The following is an 18,306-nucleotide window of genomic DNA, read 5'->3' as shown; positions in this document are numbered from 1 at the left end:
TTGGAATGAGTAATAAGCCCCTTGGCTTTTGACAGATAGTTTTTTAAAGGTGAGCCCCATCAGCAGCCTGCGCTGGAGCTCCTGCTGAGCAGAGAATAATCCTAGGGTGTATGTAACCCCTCGGTCCCCGGGGAGTTCATGAAATTGGAGGTTGGTGGCAGGGTAAACAAATCCGGGAACAACTCTTGTGAAAAACCTGCTGTGCGGCGTAGAATCCATTTCTGCTGGGGCTGCCTGAGATCTTCCATGGCCCCATCCCTCCCACTGAGCCTAGCAGGACGCAGGAAGGCGTGGATTTAGTACCTGCAGCTGACTTGAAAACACCAAATTTGGATACAAGTAATTCTTTGTGAGGGTTTTTAAATCCCAGGGTGCCTTTTTCTACGCCTCTGTGAAAAAAGAAATAGATAAAATACTCTCACCTTTGCTATATTGATGGAGAAAGCAAAGCACAGAGAAACTGACAGCCTGAGCCATGCAGGGGGTGCTACCTGGTAAGTCAGTAAGAGCAGGTAGGATTCTGGGGCCCAGAACACGTCCTGACCACTCGCTCATGTGAACGACACAGTACCTGGCACATAACATACAGGCATGCAGTTCATGTTTACAGAATGAATGAATGAAGTCAACTCACCAATGTATCTCAAACTTGAGTAACAGAGGACCTCCTTCGAAAAATAATTGTCTCTTAACTCCAGAGATTATTTACAAAACCGCAATTTATATAATACAATCTTAAGAAAGAGCATTCTCATTCTGTGGAAATATCTCTCAGGGGCTGGGAGGAGGTGGGTAACGGGGAGGAAAATTGGGGGCCATCTGTAATACTGTCAACAATAAAAAAAGAGAAAAAAGAAAATATCTCTCAGTAGCAAATTATCATTGCAAAATACATTTTCAGTCCTTATAAATGATAAAAATCTCCTTTTACTATTGGAAGGAAAACATGATATTTTGAAGTTCTCGTAGACTTCCTAGACGTCAGGTCAGAGCGGTGAGCCCATTGGAGAAAGGCTGTGCCCGCTGCGAGCCCTGGCGGAGGGCAGGCCCAGTGCCAAGCCTGCCGAGGCCACCGCACCCGGCCTGGTCGCCTTCTCCCCCGCCTGAGAGTGACCGCGGCAGGTGCCCGTGGCCAGCCTCGCGCTGTCGCTGGGGAAGGACGCCTGGCAGTGCGGCCGTGGGCACAGGGAGAGCCCTGCAGAGCGATGGGCGGGCGCGGGGGGCGAAGCCGAGCTCGGCCCAGCTGCAGGCTCCGCGGTGCCACGGGCAGGTGGGACGTGAGGTGGGCCTGGGGACACGGGAGGGCACAGGGAGAAAGGAGCAGGGCCTTGGCCCCGAAGAAACGGAGCCTGTTCCTTTCCTGTGATGCCCCGGCGCCTCTTACATCGGATTTGCCAGCACGCGCGGGCCCGAGGACAAGCGTGGGAAGGAAGTCCGCCCAAGCCAAGGACCGAGCAGGCTCCCAGCGAGGCCCGGCCTGGGAGGACACGCTGCAAATGCAATTAAAACTCTAAGGAAGCACTTGTTCCTCCGTGAAAAGGCATCCCCGCAGGGTGGAAGGAGATGACTCTTTTCCAACATCTTCTGTCTCCTTTCTCCCCACTTCTGAGGATAAACACTACGTTAGCCCACCCAGGTCCCCTTCTTCTCAAAATCTGAAGTTTGTCTTCTAGGCTCTGAAACGTCCCTGTTTTCTTCTGTGACTTATCCCACAGCCCTGGACCCCTGCACAGTGGGTCCTTGAGGTTACCTGTGGTGTCTTTTTCACATTTATTCCTGTATCTAACTGCCAGATCGTATCCAGGCATTCAATAAATGTTTGCTAGAAGAATATTGTTTAACCAAATAAACAGCCGGAATTCTCCTATTGCCCCATCTTTTCTGCCACATCAAAATTTACTCCTGAAAAGGAGCTGATAAATTCAGCCACGTGAAGACCGAACACCATTTAGTGTGTCGTCCTGCTCCCAGTAGCATTTTAAGCCCCATGTAAGTGGGATTTTTTGTATATTCACAAACAGATTTGGGAGACAGTTCAAGGCTGAAGAGGAGGTGATCCTAAGCAAACAGGTGTATTTAATGAGGCTGACTCTGAAGCTAGCTCTTATCAAAACGATGAAGTGAGATTTTGGCATACTTAGAGGACAGTGACGTCCTGTGATGACAGATATGAGCTGCAAAGAGCAGCCTTAAAACACACACACACACACACACACACACACACACACACACACACTACAGTCTACAGCCTGGCAACACTTATGAGATTTAACCAAAGACTATAAAATCTTAAATGGTAGATAATAAGGTCAAGCCCAGTTACTATTTTCAGCTCAGAACAGATGACAAGACAGGAAGACATAAATGGAAATTAACAGGGATTCAGAACAGATCAGAAGGTTACCAAAAATAATCAATGGCTGAAATGACTTTCTGGACTCATTCACTTGTGCTGAAAATATTGGGTCATTGAAAAAGTAATGAGATGATATTCTTGGGAAATGGAATAGTTAAAATGAATGAGTCCAGATGGACCCAAAGGTTTTAATCATTCTGAAGAGAAACACTTTCTGGGACACTCTCTCCTAAAGCAAGCTGAAATTTCTTTCAGGGGAGATAAGATGGTATAGAGAAGAGGGCCTCGCTTTTCGCATTCCCGGGGTGTCGGCAGCTCCTTCAAAGTTAGAGTGGGGTTGAGAGGCGCCTCCTACAGGGTCTTAACAAGAAAAATGGGCAAGGGGGCCACGAGGGACATGGAGCCTTGGAGTTCATGCTCAGCCAGGCTCCCAACCAAAGTTGAAATCCTCTCCGTGTTCCCACAAGTCACGCTTCTTCCAGGGCACAATTCCAGGGACAGGACAATTCAGCGGCAGCTTAGTCTTCTACTGGGCAGCTCCAACTGTTAGACAGCTGGAACTGTCTCCGCAGGGGAGGGCCCCCCTAGAGTGTCCCCACTCTGCCTGTGTTCTTTGCAGCTATATTGCACATGTCTACCTCTACATGGTAACCCAGCAAATATTCAAAGGCAGCAAAAGCAAAGCTTTCTCTTTTCCAGGCTAAATATCCCTATTTTTGTCAGATGACATGTTTTGCAGACTCTGCCTTCCTGAGCAGCATCCTTGAAAACTCTAAATGTTCAATCATGTACACACAAATGCAGGCACACACATGCACGTGCGCGCACATGCATATCCTGGGGTGGGTGCCCTTAATGTGTCCCCAGACAAAGCTGAGCAGTGTATCAACTACCTTCTTTAATCTAGAAACTCCTACTCTGTTAATACAGTCAAATAATTGTAGTAGTAGCTACTACTCACGGCATACCAGATACCGGGCTAGCCAAATGCATACATTATTTCTAATCATAACCATAGCCAACTTTAGTATTCCTGTTTTACAGATGAAAAAAATTAAACTCAGAGAGAAATAACTTGCTCAAGTCTACAGAACTTAAAAATAGACAGTCAGGGATTCAAATTCAGCTCTCATTGACTCCAAAGCTGTCACTCTGCAATGGTTCACACTGCCCAATATTTTCCTAATGACTACATTCCTGTTCTTTCATTTAAACTGTGGTTAACTCAATATAAACGAACAAACTAAACAGGAACAGACTCATAGATACAGAGAGTGGAGCTGGTGGTTGCCAGTGGGGAGGAGGGTTGGGGGCTGGGTGAAAAAGTTGAAAGGATTAAGAGTACAAATTGGCAGTCACAGAACAGTCCCGGGGGTGTAAAGTACAGCACAGGGAATACAGTCAATACTATTGTAATTACTATGTATGGTGCCAGGTGGGTATTAGACTTATCAAGGGAATCACTTAATAAATTATATAAATGTCTTACCACTATGCTGTGCACCTAAACTAATATAAAATAATATTGAAAATCAATTGGAAAAACAAGAAATTGTGGTTAACTACAAGCCCCAGTCTTCTTGCACCTCCATATAGTTAAGGATTTGCACCCAGGAGGAAGTCTGTGATTTGCAGGTGGAGGCATGCTGAGAGAAAGAGGCTGGACCAGGCTGGGAGAGGTTCAGGGCTGTGTGGGCTCAGCTCTGGCTCCAAAATTGGCCATCGATTGTCCAAATCCTATTCCAAGTAGACACACAACCAATGCAGCCCATTGCCGGGAATCTCACAAAGACCTGTGAGGAGACCAGAGCATGGGCCCAGCTTCAGGAGTATAAAATATTGACCATGAGAATGTCAAGCTAACACAAGGTCCTACATGAAATTCTGCCTCCAACAGGGCATCAGAGAACAGTGGATAAGCCATGAAAAGAATAAATCGGGGCTCTGCCCACCTGCCTCAGGCCCCACGATCTAGAAAGGGGTGAAAAACAGAACAATTCTAAGTGCACAGGAGATCCAGACAGAAGACCCATGCTTGTCGAGCCTGACCTCCTGTGCCGCTCAGGTTAACCTGGCAGACTCTGGGCACTCAAACTGCACTTTCTAAAGAAAAGACTAACCCTTGACCAGTTATGAGGAGACAGCCTGTAAACCCCTGGAATATCCTGCCTGGTAAGAGTGTGTTTGTGTACCTGGAGCCTTGGGCCATGATAGATAGTTTATACTAATGGTGTGATACACAGTAAATGCCTATTTTTGTTTGCCTGGGGCCTTGGGACAGACACTATCAGCTTGACCTCTGGGAAGGCTGGAGACTGAGTAGCTCAGTCATCACAGGGTCACTCCATGCCTACGTGACAGGCCCGCATGCAAACCCTGGATACCAGGGCTCAAGTTGGCGACACTTCATGTGCGTTGTCAGGCAGGGGGGATTACATGCTGTCCCTGTGACTCCACGGGGTGAGGATGACTGGAAGCTCACGCCTGGTTCCTCCTGGACTCTACTCTACACACCTTTTTCCTTCGCTGATTTCAATCTGTATCCTTTCACTGTAATAAACCATAACCATGAGTCTAACATCTCTTCTGAGTTCTGTGTGTCCTAGCAAATTGTCGAACCTGGGGGTAATCCTGGGGACCCCACACAGACTTCCCAATGGCAGAATTTGTGAGGGGGTAGCTGTTGGGAGACTTAGCACTCAGACCTAGAGCCCAACACAAAGACTAATCCCAAACCTCCACGTGGGGATCACATGGCACTCATACAACAGACCCACGCCTGTCCCTGGTAGGAGGGGAGCGCGAGCTCTGCCTGCAGAAAATGGGGCTGTCATTTAGAATAACTGGGGTAGATCTAGGACAGGGGCTAAATGCACACAGATCTCTCCATCTGGCACCCATTCACATTAGTGGTAAAATAAATTTATTGGCAGGATCTATAGTCCTAATCATGAAAGTATTACATGAAAGTATTCAACAATCATGAAATTATTCAACAATTACATAGTCATTGTTGAAAATCTGGAAAATGTAACAAAATATATAAAAAAGAAAATGGTCCACTGGAATCCCACCACGCAGAGGTGAGCATGGCCGATGTTGCAATATAGTTATTTCCAGCCATTTTCTTCCTCATGAACATGCAGCAATGTCCCTGATGAGACAGCATTTTAAAAGTTTTTTGTTAGCAAGAAAATCTGTGAGTTAAGAGATGACAGCCACGTCCATGCCCGCGTCTAACAAGTCATCTTGGGACGCACTTTTGTTCTGGAAACAATCACATGGGCTGTTTCTTTTGGTTTTGCAGATGTAGGCAGAGACGCCCATCATCCTGAGGCACGAATGTCAGTCACAGGACAATGCTTTTCTTGACAAAGGCTGTGCATCTCATCCTGGTACTAACACCAAATGTCACTGGGAAGCCAGGGGGCCGATGGAGAGAGCGCCTAGGAGCTCCCTGGGAGGAAGGCAATCGAGACCCCAACTACCTCTCCTCGGGCTCACTGTTTTCAGCACGTCTGATGCGTTCCACTGGCCTCCTGCAGCAGCCTCGGGCAGGTCCGATACTGACTTGTTGGTGCCAGAGGGGAGGTGGCTTGGGCACAGCATGAGACCCACACAGGCACTGCCTACAGCAGCAGCCACCGGGGCACGAAAGGCACAGCTGAGAAAATGCGGGTGAGGGCAAACCGAGAGGCTGAACGCTGGGGGCCCAGGCCCCTGTCGGTACAGAACAATGAGAAGAAATCTCCTCTTTCTGGCACCCTGAGAACCGCCCCGACCGGCCAGGGTGCCCACAGCAGTGCAGCCACCACCTTCCCTGGGCACTGGTGCAGGAGCAGCAGGCGCAGCCACGGCCAACTGGCCAGTCCCCGGGCTCTCTCCACAGGGCGCCCGGGAATGTCCCCGATCCTTCCGCCTGACAACACTGGAACGGAGGACCCTTACCTCTTTCCCGAGAAGGAGACCGCTGGAAAGAGAAAGGCTTTCTCTCCTACTCTACGGAGGTCACTGGAGACGTGTGACCGTATCTTCCACCCCACGCTGATGCGGCAGAAGATCTAAACTACACAGAAACACAGACCCACACAACGTGTAACAAACGGGAATTAAACCGCATCATGTGTAGTTTTCCTCAATCAACATCTACTGAGCCTTTTCCAATGGCATTAAACATCTGGGAACAACGTTAGTAAGTAATAACATCTAACACTTCTGCGGTGCTTGTGTAGCACTTACTATGTGCGGCAGCTTTAAAACCCGTGTTCTAGATGAGAAAACCGAGGCACAAAGAGGTTGGGTAACTCGGCCAATGAAGTGGCTTTACTGTTACATGGAGAAGCCAGCATCGGAACCCAATTCTGCATACACAGGACAGTTCATCATTTTCCTTAGAGCTGAGTGTTTCATTTTTCCCATTTTCTCACTATTATAAATGTGCAGTGATAAACATAAATCTTTGAAAGTCAATTAAAATTTGCAACCTCAGTGTGGAACTCCACATTTGTTGAACTCCATCACTTTTAATTACATCTGTGAGATCTTCTTGGATCTCAACTCTGCAATTCAAATTTTCCACTTTCCTCCCAGCCTCGTATCACTCAGGTTTAACTGGCCTGTTCTCCTCAGATACTTTATATAAAGCTTGACCTGGACAAGATGAGGTCCTGTGGCTTGGTTCCTGTCTCGCTCACCAGTTCATCTCGTACTCGGGCCTCCAGTTCCTCAACCACACACGCTATCTCGGCCACAGGGCCTTGACACCTGCTCCTCACCTGAACCCCTCCCTTCCCCTCTGCATCTCAGCTCAAGCTAAGGTCAGAGTGATCTCTCTGTTATAAACTCACAGAACCAATTCTCTTCCTTCCAAGTGGAAAATTCATGCACTCGGTCGCAGAATTACTAACTAATATCTCTCTCCCCAACTCAACAATACATTCTGTGACAGGAGGGGCCGCATCTGCTTCCTCATTGTGGGATCCCCAGCACCCGGCCCTGTGCTTGGCCCTAAATGACCGTCAATGAATATTTTTGCTAAGTGAAGGGATGCAGCACCCAGTGGTCCAGCAACAGAGCACTGGCCTCTGTGTGGCCGGTAGCATCCGCCTTCCTCCAGCACAGGCTCCAATCAGCTACAATTTATGACCTGTCCACAGTTCCTCTCTTGGCCTCGGGCTGTTTCTCGAGAGTCTGTCAGATCCTGGGAGATCAAGCCTGCTTCGACTGCCCTCCTCTCCTCGCCCCTCGCCAGGCATCCTCTGTGCAGCCTCCAGTCATCCTTCCAAAGGCAGCCCTGATTACACAGACTCCCTGATTAAAAACCTCGGGCCTCCACCGTGTCCTCAAGATGTCAAGTCCAAGCTCCACGACATCTGAGAGCCTTCAAGTTCTGGCCCTAGACTTCCTTTTGCCCTGTCGTCTTCTGCTCCCACTGACACCCACCCCCTCCCCCAGGCACAACACAAAACCACAAGTCTTTGCATATACCATGTGCTTATATATCTTTCAGCCTTATTTCTCTCCTCTGTCTGGCGAACCCCTACACTTCCTTCAAGGTCCAGGTCAAAAGTCACCTCCCCTTTGAAAGTCTCTCTGCCTGCTTCCCACCCCCATCGAAGGCAGAACTAATGATTCCTCCTCTTATACTCCTGTAGCATTTTGTACATAATTCTCTTTTACTGCTTTCAGCATGTTATGGAAGGATCGCGGGCTCCTTGAAGACAGGAACCATGTCTTATTGACTTCTGTCCCCCCAGAAACCTCCTCAGTTCCTGACATAAAGGAGGCACTCAATAAATGCTTCATGTCGCTGTGTGGTTGGGCACTACCCCATTCCACAGATCTCGTGACGCTTTCAAAACACATCAGGCTTGCAGAGCTGTGGCTGACCAAGCACGGAGGCCCGGTGGTAGTGGGACGTGGAGCTTCTCGTCCTAGATGTGCTGAGCCCACGTGGGGCCGCGCCTCCTGCTCCTCCCCACCATCACCCGTCGGTCCGGCGGGCGCCTGCTCCGTCCTGCCTCCTGCCTGTCCTCTCTGCTGCCTGTCTTTTCTTTCTTTGCTTCTAGTGTCCTGTCCCCCTTCATCAGTTAGCTACAATTCTGGGCCAGCTCAAGGTGAAGAGGCTCCGGAGAGAATATAGAAAAACCTTCAGAAGCCGAGGGCAGGCTCGTCGGGTGTCGCGAGAAACTGGAGGTGGAGGCATTCCGGGGCTGCCTAACCCTCACCTCTTCCTCTCTTTTCCTACTCAGCTGGCTGCCTCAGTTTACTCATCCTTTACACGCCCGCCCCCAACTGTGTGACGTTTCAGCTCAGCTCTCCATATTTTAACCAGGCCATTCCTTTCAGTCCCAAAGTCTCAAAAAAAGACTCTGATTGTCCCCTTGCCACCCAATTTTTGCAGCTGTGGCTCAGGTGTCCTGCCCTGGTCGAATCAGCCAGGGCTGGAAGGCAGCTGGGGACACCTGGCCAGGTGTGACCCCCCCAGAGGAAAGGACAGTGAGGTTCCGTGACTGCACCTCCAGCTGAGCTCCAGGTAAGGACACGTTTCAGTCTTGACCGAGCCTTACAGCACCGCCGCTTGGAGGTGAAGCACCGTCACTGTTTAAGGCGCTGCTACACACGGCAGGCACCGCCAGCCGCCCTCGGGGTCGGGCCCAGAGGCTGCCCTGGGCCTTCTCCCCCCGCAGCCCCGGGAGCTGCAGGAGGCAGGGATGGTCCACAGCTCGGGAGAGAAACCTGAACCCGAGGTCAGCACACGGTTGTCCTCAGGACCTGTGACCAGCAAGTGCTGGTGGACGCAGGGAAGGCGGTGGTGGGTTTGGGCTCTATGGGCATAAACAGCTTCCCAGGGAGGGGCCAGGAGAGGGACAGGGGACCAGGAACAGAATGCGGAGACCACCCACACTGAAAGGGTTGGCAAAGGAAGAAAAGTCCTGCAGAACAGAAAGGAAGGCCGAGGGGAGAGTCTCAGGCCCAGAATGCAGCCCCGGTGGGATGGAGTCTGGAGGAAGGGAGAGGGTGTCCGCTGTCAAGGGATCCAATGAGATAAAGATGAGCTGCGAGAAGTGGAGGGAGAGAGTGGGAGATCTGTGAAGGGGGCTGAGGCGGCGCCCCAAAAACCGGGGGGGGGGGGGTCGGGGAGGCCCTGAGACACCGGGTGGGCAGCACAGGGGAGCTTTGTGTCGCAGAGGACCTCTTTCCCCGGGTGAGGCTGGTTTGAAGATGTTTAAAAGCTGACGGGGAAGAGCCAGTCTGTCCAGAGACCCGAGCACCCGGTGGCAGAGCACAGCCAGGAGCTGGGCCCGCCGCCGCGGCCACCGCGGGTCCCAAGGTCACTCCAGCCCCGCCGGGCTCCCGCGCAGCGCGTGACGACGGTGCCCTCTAGTGGCGATAGTCGGCATCGCAGGGCACGCGGAGCCCCCGGCGGGAGACTCGGTGCAAAACGCCGACCCGGGACCGCGAGCAGCGGGCTGACAAGGGGGCCGCCAAGAATAAAGCTCGCAGCGCAAAAGAAATGGGGGAGGAGACCACTTAATAGGGGCGTTTATCAGCTTTTCCTGCACTTCTATTTTGTAAAGGGTATTTTTTTAAAAATCAAGCGAGCTCGGCCAATTAGCCAAAGCAACGGTTATGCCCGGAGCCACACACACACCGGAGCCTGAGCGCGCCCCGTGGTGTGGGCTCAGACCTGCTGTGGCCCGCGAGGCACACGCCGTCCGTGGAAGGTGCGGCGCAGCCGGCACCCGGGGCCCGCGGGAGCGGCCAGGCGCAGCGGAGCCCGGAATCCAGCGGAAGGCTGCGGGGCGGGCGCTGCAGAGCATCGGCTGCGCAATGCTGCCATCTAGCGGGCGGCGCCGGGAGCGCTCGGCCTGCGGAGCGTGTCAGGTCGGGCGGCCCAGGCACTTGGAAACGGCAGGAGCGTGTCCAGCTCAATCTCAGCACCAGGATCTGTTATTAGCGGGTGGTTTTCGGACTCACTGGCTCGCACAGCAACTCAGGAAAATATGCAGGTGTTTTGTATATGGGGCTTTTGGATTTTCCATCTTATAACAACAGCAAAGAAGCTTCTGGAAACAGAAACACTCCCATGGCCAAACCAGATAAAAATGTCCAATAAGTGTATATAAAACAAAGCATGTTTGTCTCTGGGGTGTGGAATAAGGGGGGCGATTTTAGGGTCCAAGGTCATTCTCAGCCTTACAGACCTGTGAAGCACGTGGAAAGGGGTTTAGGTCTTAAGTCTGTTAGCTTCTTTGGGCTGATTCTTCATCTGTAGCATGGCAATAAAGTCGGCCTCCCAGGGATGCTCTGAGGATCAGACAGATATACTGACCCTTGGGAAAAGCGTGGGAAACATAAAGCCCGATGTCATCACTGGGTGTGATCAAGTGCCAATTCTGGTTCCAAATCAGAGTGAACTGAGCAAGGTGTCACCTGGCAGTGGCCGGTGATGAAGGGAGACTTTGAGAATCTCCATTCCATTTTCCCCGAGACTGCATTCAATAAAACCTGGCTTTCCTGAATGGGTCTCCCACACCATCCCTAAGGATGCTGGAAGGAATCGATTTTATTAAATCGATTTAATAAAAAGCACACCCCTGTCCTGGAGAACAGAATCCAGAGAATGATGAAGGCATTTGTTTTCTGGAGTTATATTTGTCCAAATGTATGTTGGATACTTGCTTTCTCTGTATCTGTGGTAAAATGCCTGATCACGTGTTCTGTTAAATATGCTATGAATTTTGGCAATTTTCTTTAACAATAGGACAGTGAAACAACAAGGATGCATGTTGGAATTTCACTCATTTTATGCCTTTTTTGCTTTATGGAATAAATGTTTTTTTGTGTTGGAAAAAATGTATGTCCGTCCTATTTTTAGCAGCTAACCAAACAAATGCTGGACATCTTTGCAGTGAGCATGATTTTCTTTGCATTACATAAGAGAAAACCAAGGTTCACACAGGTTAATTGCCCAAGGCCACAAACCAAGTAAGTGGTGAGTATAAAACTCACAGTTGGGGGTGAGAGAACCAAGAAACGTTGAACACAGCTAGCCGTGGACTTAGGCGGGGTATAAGGGGCCATTGGCAGCATCATTTTAGATGCACTATGAGGACGTCCCTGCCTGAAAAAAGCACTTTCCGGGCCTGCTTACAGAGAAAGTGTTACTATTAGAGAGTAATTCCTCAAGTTTAAGACAGTTTTGTTCCTTTCTGTGAAAAGCAAATTCTCCTGAGACCGGTAATAGCTTTTAGCTTTTTAGTCATTTATACCTAAGTAAGAAAAAGTTTATTATACTCTTCCCCAGAGAGCAGCTTTTGATAAAGAGATGGATAGAAAACACGTGAGGAGTCTGAATAAAAAGAAAAGGGGTAGAGAAAGGGAGGCAGGTTGCCCAAAATTGCCTATTTCACTGTTTTACCTAGAGCTTTGGCTTTGACGATGGGATATCGTTTGGGTGCCAAAATATCAGATCCTGAAGAAGAACCAAGTGGACGGCTCACATTTCCTGGTTTCAAACTTACTGCAAAGCTGCGGTTATCACGGCGTAAGAGTGGTGCTGGCGCAAGGACTGACACTTAAATGGGACAAATCAAGGGTCCGGAATAAAACTTAACATTTATGGTCAATTGATTTTTTCCCAACAAGGCAAGAAAATTCCATGGGGGAAAATAGCCTTTTCAATAAATGGTGCTGAGAAAACTGGGTATCCACATGTAAAGAATGAGTTGGAGCCTTTGCTCACACTATATACAAAAATTAACCCAACGTGGCTTATAGACCTAAAGGTCAGAGCAAACACTACAAAGGTCTTAGAAGAAAATATAGGAGTAAATCTTCATAAACTCAGGTCACGCAAAGCCTTCTTAGATATGACATCAAAAGCATAAACAATAAAAGTAAAAATAAATAAATTGGACTTATGTGAAGGACACTCTGAAAGACATTCTCTAAAAAGTGAAAAGAGACTCCACAGAATGAGAGAAAATATTTACAAATCAAGTATCTGATAAGGAAATTGTGTCTAAAATATATTAAAAATTCATATAAGTTAATAATAAAAAGACAACCCAATTTTAAAATGGGCAAAGAGCCCTGGCAGGTGTGGCTCAATGCTTACAGCATCGACCTGTGCCCCCAAGGGTCTCAGGTTTGATTTTCAGTAAAGGGCACATACCTGGATTGCAGCTTCAATCCCTGCTCCCGGTCAGGGGTGAGTGCAGGAGGTAACCAATCGATGTGTCTCCCTCAGATTGATGTTTCTCTCTCTCTCTTTCTCTCTCCCCCTCCCTTCCCAGCTTCTCCCTCCAACTCTCTCTGAAAAAGCAATAGAAAAAATATCCTCCAGCGAGGATTAACAATAAATAAATAAATAAAACAAAAATGGGCAAAGAACTTGAATAGGCATTTCTCCAGAGAAGATATACAAATGGCCAATAAGCACATGAAAGGACCCTCCGCATTGTAACCATCAGGTAAGTGCTGGTTAAAACCACGGAAGGTATCACTTCACGCCCAGCCAGATGTGTGTGAAGAACCCTCTAGATGATTCCAGCCCCCAGTCATTCAAGTCTTCCCATGAGCCCCCGGCGTGGTGGAGCAGACAAGGCATCCCTGCATGTGCTGTCCAAATCCCTGACCCATGGGATCCATGTACATAACAAAACAGCTGCTGTTTTACACCCAGTAAGTTTGGGGTAGTGGGGAACACTGTCAGAGATGACCAGGACATTGTTCTAATGTAACTGCTCAGATTCTGTCCCTCTGTCAACCTGACCAACACAGGACCAACAAACAGGAGAAGAGCATAGGGGTCTCCAAATGAAAATTATCCCCACCACCACCAATACTAACCATTAATTGAGCACATATTAAATGCTAGAGTGGTGCCAGGGGCCTTCTATACTTTCTCTCTTGTTCTCCTGGCAACCCACGCAGCGAGTGGCATAAGCCCATTGTACAGACAGGGAAGCCGGGGTCAAGCAACCTTGAATGACTTACCCGTGGTCACATCAACAGTAGACAGCCAGGACTGACATCCACAGTAGACAGCCAGGACAGACATCCACAGTAGATAGCCAGGACAGACATCCACACTAATCTGACCACACTCCCACCACAGCCAAATTCCATGTGCTTCCCCTACAATGTAGCACCCACCCTCCACCTCACCCCCAGGATCTCCACCAGGAATGTAAGACTACTCCTAAAACTGCGAACATAGTATTGAGGTATATAAAGTATGATGACAATTTTAGTTTCACTGTCAAAACTTCATAAAACATGCAGAACGCCAAGTGGCAGAGATGTTCAAGGTGTTTATTTTCATTAATTCATTTTACCAAAAGACATTTAAATCATAAAAAGCCTTCCCACTCTAAATCAGGCTTGGGGTATAGAATTGGCTGAGTCATCTCATGCCTGGTGGACACAAGGAAGTGGCCAAAATGTGGGAGATGGTTCAGGACTCTTTGGGAAAAGGCCAGAGCCTAGGGTAACCCTAAGGATATTAGGCTAGACTTAGCCTCTAGATCCTTCCAGCCACCTCACCACACACCACACCCCCAAGCAGTTATAGAATTATTCAGTACATAAATGGTTTGTTTACTGTCTGTATTAGCCAGAGTGCTCCAAAGAAACAAAACAAATAGGAGAATATATATATATGAAGAGAGAGAGAAAGAGAAAGATTTATTGTAAGAAATTAGCTCACGTGACTATGGAGGCTGAGAAGTCCCAAGATGTGGAGACAGCAAGCTGGAGACTCAGGAGAGCTGATGTTGTAGCTCCAGTACAAGTCTGAAACAAGGAAAAGACCGATGTCCAGCTCAAGCAGTCAGGTCACTGAAGTTCCCTTTTACTCAGTCTTTTATTTCTTCAGGCCTTCAACTGATTGGATGAGGCCCACCCACATTGGGGAGGGCAATCTGCTTTACTCAGCCAATCGACTCAAATAATAACCCTCAGCCAAAAAGATCCTCACAGAAAACCCAGAATAATGTTAGACCAAATATCTGGGCACTCCATGGCTCAGTCAAGATGACAAAATCAGCCATCACAACATCCATTGCCCCTCCCAGACTATAAGCTCCCCAAGACCAGTGACTATTTCTTGTTCCCAGACATAGTCTCAGAAACTGGCATAGTGGTCCGTCATCAAGAAGATGCTGCACAAATATTTGTTGAGTGAATGAGGCATGACCCCTAGGAGGCCTCTTCACTGACACTAAACTGCCGAGGCCCTCTGAGCGCCTGATTGTGACCATGCTTACCTGAGTGTGAAATAACTCCTGCAATGAGCTGCCTTTTAAATGTCGAGGTCCAATGCAGATGACCTACCCAGTTCCCACCAGTAACAGTGATGTCAAATGAAGCCGAGGCTGAAAACAAAAGCCACTGAGGGATGCAGGTGAATCTGAAGTAATCCAATAGAAATGGCACAATTTTAAAAAGTAAGAAGTTGCAGTCCATGGAGGGAGCTGGTTGTCTTTTCCAGTCCCACATGAGCTTCTAGCCGAAACACAGGAGATTCTCGTAGAGCAAATCAGCTGCCAGCACACAGAATCGGTGACACTGTGCAATGTGAGCAAAGACAGACACACAAGCTCTCACTCTCTCTGCCAGTTTCAGAAGATTCCCAGGAGCCCAGAGAGATGTGGATGGGGACACCTCCAGGGAATGACGCCAGGATCAGTCATATTAGGGACACAATCACAAAGTCACTTGTGGCCCTCACAGCTGAGTCCCATCCTTGCCCGTGGTCTGCTTTCCCATTGCACACACACCTTCAAATTTCTTGTAAGCGCAGCTTCCGAACGTCGCAGGCATTTCGAAATCTACCATCTTCTTCTAGTCTCTAATTTCTCCGCTGATTTCCTAGCTCCCTTGACATTAACCTCCTACCAAATGTTATCAAATTCATGTCCCCATTCAGGATCCATCAGCCTCTTTACCTCTCAGAAAGGTAACAGAAGGAAGAGACAAGCCTACGTGGCTTCTGTGGCAGCCCCTCGTGTTCTTGGAGACCCGAAAGCGAGGTGCCAAGGCCTTCTTCCCTGTTCGTAGCCAGCTGCAGGCCAGGGGCTGGCAGCGCCGTCCGGGTGTCTGCGTTGTTCTCGTCGCAGAATAGAGCCCGCTGTTTTCTTCTCTCTGCCAAAGTAAAAAGGGAGCCAGGAGTACCTTGTAAATTATCTCAATGAGACAGAAAAATGTTTAAGATATTTCCCACTTAAACAGAACTGTGCAGAGGAGCCGCGGAAGCTCGCGCCCCTTCCAGGCGCCCTGCAGGGTGGCGCAGGCCCGGGGACAGCTGGCGGGGACAGGCCCTCCCCGGGACACAGGGGCCAGGGGAGCGGATGGGCAGGGAAAGGTGGACGAACAGTGAGAGGGGTGGTTTTAGCGACAGGGAGGAGGCCCACTGGTCGGATGCCTACGTGGCGGACGTGCAAACAGCCGCCCAAGCCAGGCTTGCTGCGGGCGCGTGGGCAGCAGGCGGCCTGGGTGTCCGCTGGAGGAGCCGGGGCCCAAGGCGCCGTCCAGGCGGCTGAGTGAGGCGGGGAAGCGAGGCCCGTCCCCTGGCCCCGCGGGGGACAGCAAACAAGGACAGCTCACTCCCGGCCTCCTGGCTTGGCCGAGGCTCTGCGGGGCCTGCAGCTCGTTTCTCTCTCTGCCCCGTCCTGCTTCCTCCCCTTCCTGCCCACAGGAGCTGATCCCCAATGAAAGCCTTGCACCCCAAAGTCCATCTCAGCATCTGCTTCTGAAAACCCAACCTCAAATGGCTTAGTTTACAGGCAATGTAGCTCTTACTCTGAACTATGTGTGGTCTGTATATTAGTAGTATATATGTAACTGAGGAATCTAAGGCTCGAAGAGGTTTCATAACTTGCCCTGGGTCTCTTGGTGGCAGAAGTGGGGTTGGTCCCGCATGATTGCGAACCACCACCGTGGGCTTGCTGGGCAGAAGACCCTTGGAAGGAATTGCTGGTGACCTAAGTGTACCAGGAGGTCAGTGATGGAGCGAGCCCTTTAAGGGAAGGGCAGAGATGGAGAAAACCTGCAGTCCCCTTTCGATGCGATTTCAGGTTTCTAGGAAGGTCTCCTGCACCCAAAATACTCCACCTACCTGGCCAACTGCTGACTGCAATCCCTTTCCTTCCAAAACTGGAGAGAGAAAATAATATGTAAATCCTGAGGAGAGTATCTCAGCCAGACAGTTATGTGAGCAGGCCCCAGCACCCCTTCCATTATCCTCGGCTTTGCCCCCCATCCCTATGCCTCCCTAGACCCCTCCTATCATGAGGGAAGTGATCTGCTAAATTAACTCCTTCAGAGTAACATGCAAAAAACATTGTGTGTACATTTTGCAGGATGACTCAGGACATCGCTAACATTGAACCCAAGCCCGGGGGCTCCAGGTTGGGAAGGTATTTTAAGGCAGGAGGACCATGACATTGCTATCACTTTCTAGATTTGCCTTTGCAAGTGCAACACTCCCAATGCTGTTTATTTCTTCCTGGGTACCTTGCTCATAATTGAGATAAGGTGGGTAATGGTCCTTTAGTAATTTGTCTATGGGTAAAAATAGCTATTGTTTACATGGCATGGTTAACATAGACAGTTTCTAACAGCCCAAACAGAATTCTTCATTAAGCAACATATTTAAATACTAGTCTCCAAATATAACACATAATTAAGGGAAGATTTTTTAAAAATAAAAATAAATGAAATTATTTGAAATCTAACTTTACTAGTCCTTTCAATAAGTGCTTAACCTAAGCATAGCTGAGTGACTATCACCCTGACTCTCTCAGCCTATAATATAACACTATGACGCTGCTCGAGCTCAGGTCTGAGTTTCACCAGCCTTGACTTTGGCCAGTGAAGGGGTCTAGAATATGCCACCCCAAAATATGCTACTTTGGCATAAAGATTATTTTGAGTTAAAGGCAATTGAGAATCAACAGATATAGAAAGAGTTCTCTGCCATCCTCTTATCTTCCTAAAACCAGGGCATTAATTTCCCTATGTGAAGGTAATCCCCTCCAAATCCCATACCCTAAAAAGAAGAGCATTCTTATCACACTGGGAGGAGTTTACATAAACATACCTTATTAAATAATCTTTATCTTCCATTAATTCCCCCATGTACCAGTCACACCCCCATGATTTATCATCCCGTGAAGCCCAAACCCACTTTCCTTTGTTAAAATGATACATAAGCCCCGGAGTCTAACCATGCCTTTGAGTTTCACTTCTGTTTTGTGAACTTCGATGCAAGTAAAATATTGATTAAAATGTATGCTTCTTTTCTCTGGTCAGTCTGTGCTTTACTGGTTTAATTTACAGACCCCAGAAACTTGACATAAGAGGGTAGAGGAAAGCTTTTCCTCCCTGACACCAGCTACAGGCATCTTCTTTTCCAAGACAGAACCTTTTGATTACTATTGAGTTCCCCTCTGTCAGGATTCATTCTACCTAACAATGCAAGGTCTCTTTGTTTTCTACTTTGAAGGGAACCACTTTCCGAGTAACCTGGCTACTGAAAGGGAAAAGCCATGATTTCCTGGTGCATTACTTCTCTAAGGGTAGAGACCCTTGAGACATAGGGAGGAAGTGCAAGCCTGGAAGTCTGGGTGCTTTCCTAACTCTGTTCTGTGACTTTGGCAATAACCAATCTGGAGCTCAGTTTCCTTACAAAGGGTAGGGCAAGTGGGACAGGGGAGAGGGTGGGAGAGGAGGAGAGTAGAGTTGAATTTAACCCCAGTTCCTCTGCTTACTCTCAGTCACCCTGAGCCAGCCCTTCACCTCTCCAACTTTTAATTTCCCCAGATCAGTGCTTGCAGAAGTGTGGTTCCCCCGATCCCCCAGCAGCAACAGCAGCAGCATCACTGGGGAATTTATTAGAAATGCAAATATATGGGCCTTACCCAGACCTACTAAATCAGAAT

General features: G+C 48.8%; 1 long non-coding RNA gene across 1 annotated transcript in view; it reads right to left on the bottom strand.

Annotated features, from left to right (window-relative positions):
* Positions 1 to 15,508, bottom strand: part of LOC308547710 — a 364,104-nt gene extending 348,596 nt beyond the window's left edge. Inside the window, exons 1-2 of the long non-coding RNA XR_013997538.1 lie at positions 14,632 to 15,508; positions 14,073 to 14,158 (exon numbers count right to left, since the gene is read on the bottom strand). This is a non-coding gene — a long non-coding RNA (uncharacterized lncRNA). The remainder of the gene's footprint in view (positions 1 to 14,072; positions 14,159 to 14,631) is intronic.
* Positions 15,509 to 18,306: the final 2,798 nt, after the last annotated feature.

This window comes from Miniopterus schreibersii (genome assembly GCF_964146895.1).
Source record: "Miniopterus schreibersii genome assembly, chromosome: 1".
Lineage (NCBI taxonomy): Eukaryota > Metazoa > Chordata > Mammalia > Chiroptera > Miniopteridae > Miniopterus > Miniopterus schreibersii.
This window is presented reverse-complemented; position numbering and strand designations above follow the sequence as displayed.